This window comes from Misgurnus anguillicaudatus, chromosome 2, assembly GCF_027580225.2.
Source record: "Misgurnus anguillicaudatus chromosome 2, ASM2758022v2, whole genome shotgun sequence".
NCBI lineage: Eukaryota > Metazoa > Chordata > Actinopteri > Cypriniformes > Cobitidae > Misgurnus > Misgurnus anguillicaudatus.
In genome coordinates, this window is record NC_073338.2 from 36,150,259 (window position 1) to 36,156,346 (window position 6,088).

The 6,088-nt window shown below is 36.4% G+C and overlaps 1 long non-coding RNA gene across 1 annotated transcript; it reads right to left on the minus strand.

Moving 5' to 3' along the window:
• Positions 1-1,906: 1,906 nt before the first annotated feature.
• On the minus strand, positions 1,907-3,518 carry LOC141350161 (uncharacterized). Its single transcript, XR_012358138.1, has 2 exons — positions 2,571-3,518; positions 1,907-2,088 (listed from the first exon to the last, which is right to left on the minus strand). It is a non-coding gene; the product is annotated as an uncharacterized lncRNA (long non-coding RNA).
• Between the last annotated feature and the right edge of the window lie 2,570 nt (positions 3,519-6,088).

Below are 6,088 nucleotides of genomic sequence, written 5' to 3' on the forward strand. Positions count from 1 at the left end.
CGAAAACGCGTGCATGCTAGGAATAGGACCGACGCCTATTTTTCACGCCACACGCAAGCGTCTTGGAAGCGTTTCCAGGCAAAATATATATCACCTAGCAACAGCAGCACGTCAGGCACGCTTCTGGTATGTACAGGCACAGAAAATGCGACGCAGCCACCACGCAACTGACATGCAACAGATACGCCACGCAGCCGGTGTGAATCGGCCCTTACACATAACGCCGTGCAGCGCTTCTCGCCCGGTGTGCGACCCCCTTGAAGCACCCGGCTAGCCTTTCAAGGTATGTGCAAGCAAATATAAAAATTAAAGGACAGTCAATGCTAATGTAAACCCTGGTTGGATAAGGATGTAAAGTTGGATATAAAGATGAAATCTGGCGCATTTAGCTTCAGTGTTAAAACTGATAAAATAATTGCTGTCTGTGGTTCTATATGGGCTATAATGGCAATAATTAAAAAAATAATAATATGGGGAAAAATAACTATAAATTAGTTCATTTTTGGAACTGTGAACTAGTTCAAAATTTTGAAATGTGAACTATGAACTGAACTAGTTCATTTTAAAATTTGTGAACTGTGAACTGAACTAGTTCATGTAGAAAGTGAACTTTCCCAATACTGGTGACTACACTGTCAGAAAAATGTTACAAAAAAGGTATAGAACTGCACCTCTGGGGAGGTTAATTTTTGTACCTTTATGGGTATACAACACATTGAAATGATGTACCTTTTGGGATACAATATTATATGCTGTGGACCTATTGTGCACCTCAAGGAACAATTTTCTACTGTGAAGGTTTGGAGGACAAATGAACCCAAGAGCAGACGGTGTCGGGGAAAAAACAGAAAACACTTTTATTTTTACAAAAACAAAAACCCACAAGGGGGTACACAACATGAAGACATGAAACTGACAGATAACTCTACAACTTGACTGGGTAACTAGACTCTGAATGACGTGGAACACGAGAACACGACACAACACAATGATCCTGCACAGAATTAAAGATACACTGACATTTAATAGAATGAACCAAACAAGATAACGAGCGGGGAACAGGTGATGGGAATAAGTAATAATTAAAAATAAGCAGGAGGACGAGGGGGCGGGGACAAATGACAAGACACCGGAGGCACATGCCAAACACAAAAACAAGGCATGAACCTCCACACAAGGCCGGGGACTGCCAGGGGCCCGTTTCAATAAGGAGGTTCAACCAACTCTGAGTTTAAACTTGAACTCTGAGTTGATGTACTCTGAGATAGTAAACTCTGAGTTTTCGGTTACAGAAAAGCTGATCTGAGTTAGTTCAATCGACTCTGAGTAGGTTGACTCTGAGTTAAGCGCGTGCACAGCCACAATGAAAAGCCATCATCAATGGAGCTCAGATATTACAATTTACCATGGCAACAGCACGTGACAAAGAGGTCTTAATCTTTTTACTACTAAAACTGAAAGTGTTACTGCAAGTGTACAGCAACTACGAGCATATGTTAAAGAAAAGAGTTGTTTTTGTAAATTGCTACTCTACACTGTAAAAAATAAATTGTTGGCTCAATGAATTATTTTTTAGTAACTAGTTCCACAGAAATTTTACGTTCACTCAATTTCTGACTCCAAAGTGTTACCTGGATTGATGTTTTTTAGTTGGCCCAAACTTGACTCAAATATAAAAAAGTATGTTTGCTCAACTAGCTTTATAGTTCATTCAACTAAAATGTTTTAATCAGTTGAATCTTTAAAAACTTACAGCAAAGACTCTGTCAATTAAAATTTAAGTATTTACTCAATGTTGTATGTGTTATTTCAATTAATATTTATTATTTGGGAATTTTTAAGAAACTTTTTTAAATTATTTATCAAATAATTTATGCTGGTGTTGTTAACAAATAATTAACTTCAGTCACATAAAAACAAAAGCTTTATTCACTTATCATACAGACTGAACATACAGAATTAAGTCTTCTCTAAATAGAGGGCATAAAACAGTCCAAAAGGCACTCCAAAGTCCGTCAGAACATCTGCAGGGCCATTTAGGAGACTTTCTTCAGCCCTCTGGTCTGCCTCTTCCACATCATCACCGCTCTGGTTTAATAAACAGAGGAATATAAACACACACACATACATAAATAACATGTTTAATATAATAAAGCTTGACGGTGAAAGATTTTATACCCTAAAATTGCCAAATTTCCCTCAGACATCACACGTAATTGAATTAAACACTATTGGGCGGTTTTCTCGGACAGGACTTATCACTGACTAAAATACTGACATCTCTTAACATATGAGTGCTATTGTTTTGTCTCAAAATGCACGCCAGTATTGTATTTTATAAGGTTTGTTTGTAAAAATGTCCCAATTATAATTAAGACGGAGTCCTGTCCGGTATTATCTTAACTAAAATAGCTCCACTTTAACTCGGACACATAACATAACACACACTTTAACTCGGACACATAACATAACACACCTTTATATAACTTATATGTTTACAAAAACGTCGAGTATTTGCGTCTTTGCCAATTAATATAGTCTAAAATTAAAATTTATTTACAAACACTTACCTGACGTGACCTTGAGGAAACGGCTGATGACTTGTGTCGTTGTGGGAAACAGAGTGATTCCAGCTGTTACATGCGGAATGATCTCAGATGAAATGACCTGTGAATCAGATCCTTCCGAGTTAAGTTAAGACATTTTAAATTAAAAACTCACGCACATACTGTACATACACACGCGCGCGCGAGCGGGTCGCGCGCACGTGCGCGCGCACACGGGTACACACACGGGTATATTTAGAAGTTTTATTTAAGATTGTTACGATATTGGGACTATTTCTCCACCCGCTCCTTCAGCTCTGAAGTTCAAATTCGCATGCAGTCCGGTTATAACAAATGTAAAAGATATGAAACATCACTCAACAGCGATATCAATTAAGTGCAATCCTAAAATATGATTTAAAACATAACCCTTTCATTGTTAAGTATGAGAAATTAAAATGAATTCAATCACGTTTAAACGCCACAGAGATACCAGAGCCAGCAGTCGATTTCTGATGCGCTTGCCGAGGCAAGGCTGCGCTGGGCGGGGTGTGAGCGCTTAAGTGTCTGTGATTTTCTGGAGCTTATCTGGAGCTCATCTACGTCCGAAAGTGTCCGAGCACATTTTTAAATAGACGCTATCTTTATTAACCGACCGCATATTTAAACTTTAAGCACATACATTCACGCCTGAACAACTCTTAAAATTACATTTTGTGACCAAATAACAGTAATATTATGAGCATTTTGTTGTCAGGAAACATAGCTGTCATAAGTCCACATATTTACCTGATTTGTGTTAATTAGTTCAGTCAACACTAGCCATTCTGAATGTTGACTGAATTTGAAAATAACCATTCATTTAATATTTTAAACACAGATTTATCTAGACTTAAAATAATATCTCTTCTTAACTAGCTCAAACAAAAAACTTGGTTTAACTTATATATTTTTGCCCGTCCAACATTTCATTAGTTGGAGTTTTTACAGTGTAGTAAATGCGTACATTTAATTTAAAATATCCGAAGTAAATAAACTGAGGACTGTACGTTATTATATTAATTTACATGCAGATGCAATCCCATGGACAAAAAGATGACAGCAGCTCAGCTAAAAATGAAATTAAGCATAATACTTTGTCATATAAGGCTACGAACTTTACAAATGTTTGTCATGAATAAAACAAAAATTCGCCCAGCCAGGATTCGAACTCCGATCGCCGACAGTACGTCTGCCCTAACTTCTGCACACAGCACTACCCACTAGACCAGCGATAATGACGAGTAGATACGTAAGAAATGTCAAGGCAACTGTATAAATGTAAGAGCACCACAAAGACTGATATTAGTCACACAATGATATTTATATATCTAAAATGACTGCAAAAAATAATAATTTCGGTCACATAAATGTAAGCGGATATGACAAAAAACACTCGGGGTCTCAAAATCCTCTCGGGACATAAATTTAACTTTCTACAAATAATGCAACATCATCATCTACAAGATTCTCTATAAAAGTACATGACATTTTAGTCACTAAGACGATCTATGCACCTAAGTATATCATATTAGCTTTACAAGTCATTTCAATTTACTGTTTTAATTTTTTTTAGTTGAAAGTTTAGTGTTATATATAAATATATAAAGTAGTAAGTTAAAATGGTTTGCACTGGCAATTGAATTATAACTTAAAGACAGCTAAAACTTTTTTTACAGTGTACATGATAAAAATGTGCACAATGAATGAATGTACTAAAGCAACTAACAAGATTAAACACGGCTACTCCTTTAAAAATGGGGAGGAGACCACAAGAAACTCAGAGTTTACAGGATAAAACCTGCTCCCGACCAGGTTAGGTTCAGAGAGTATGTTACTCCGGAAACAGACTCTGAGTATAAGTTACCTCTCCTTCTGAAATAGGCTTGACTTACCCCGCTGTCTCAGGTTTAGCCTACCTCCCTTTTTGAAGCGGAAAGCTCAGAGTTTCCCTTATTTCGGGGTTAACAAACTCAGAGTTTTCACTTAACCACCTTTCTGAAACGGGCCCCTGGTGGCCAATACACAACATGACAACATAAACATCAGTTGAGGGCTGCAACTCCACTTTTTAAATGACAATATCCAGATCACTGTTGTCAGTGATAAACGTATTTGAAATGAAAATGATTTCTTAATATTCAGTGACATATCAGGGCAATTTTATGATTAATTGATATACATTTTTTACATACTGTTCCTTTAAGGTACAGAAATATACCCAAAAGGATTCAACATTATATAATGTTAAGTATACCTTTACAAAACAGAACCTTAGGGTACCACCCCAGCGACAGAAAAGGTACAGTTTAAAAAAAAAATGTGGACAGTGTACCTGTTGAATTGGGGTGGAAGTGATTCTTATTGGTGTTTTAAAAAAAGTTAGCTATAAGCAACAATTGTAGTAATCGTATATGCACTAAAATATGTACTGCCTTTGTTATGGTGATGTATACATTTAAATGTGTAGCAAAAGAGTGGTACATAATAATGGGACAGAAGTTCAGCTTTTCTTTATTTTTTCCCATGTAATGCTTACTAAAGTTGAATTTATTAATTCAGAGTGGTTTCATTAAACTGCTTGTTATCGCAATGAATTGTGCCTATATCAGCTGTTAAACTGTGCATAGATCTGACTTGAATTTTTACTAAAAATAGTAGACCACCCAGCTAGGATATTCATATTAACATACTACGTTTTGGGACATAGTAATTCTAATTTTGAAAAACATTTAGGGCAGAAAGTATGCAAATTGGGACGCAGGGTTTGTCTCATGAGCATCTAGTGGGATTCTTTCACTGTTGTGGTTACATAGCAAGCCTACTCCTCTCATTAGACATGAACACACATATCTCCATACAGGGGCAGTGTTTTCAAAATCTGTGCCTTTAGCCGCAAGCTATAAAAATGAAACGGTTTTAAATTGTGATAGATCGCTGTTGCTGTACCCCCCCCCCCCCTTGATTTAAATCTTACTAACCTCTGGTTGTTTCCCCAGTTGGATTGTCCTCATTTAGATATTATTACTTCATGAATGGATTTAAATCCCATAATGACTTTACACAACTATTAGATTGTGCTTTGTTTTTCAGTTTGAATATCAGTAAGCTATCAAATAGATAAGACTGTCAAATGAGACAGTAATTTTTTTTATAATATAAGGATGATACGTCTCAAGGTGACAATGCAAACTGATTTTGTCTGTGTATTGGAAATTTTCTTTTATGTCCTGATGATGTACAGTGACAAAAGTCGCATCACGAGCAAGGCAGAGTGGTGCTATGATAAAGGGTACCAAAATCTTTGTTATCAGGGCAGGAAAACATTTGGGGATAGAGTAAAGTTGTTTAACCATATCTCCATATACAAATGTGTTGTTCGCTTTTGACTCCAAATAGTACGGACTATTAACCTGATAATAAAAGTACACTTCATTTGTATCACTTTTTCACTTTATTGCACCAGCAAGCAAGAACCGTATTTCAAGTTCTTTACACAGTAA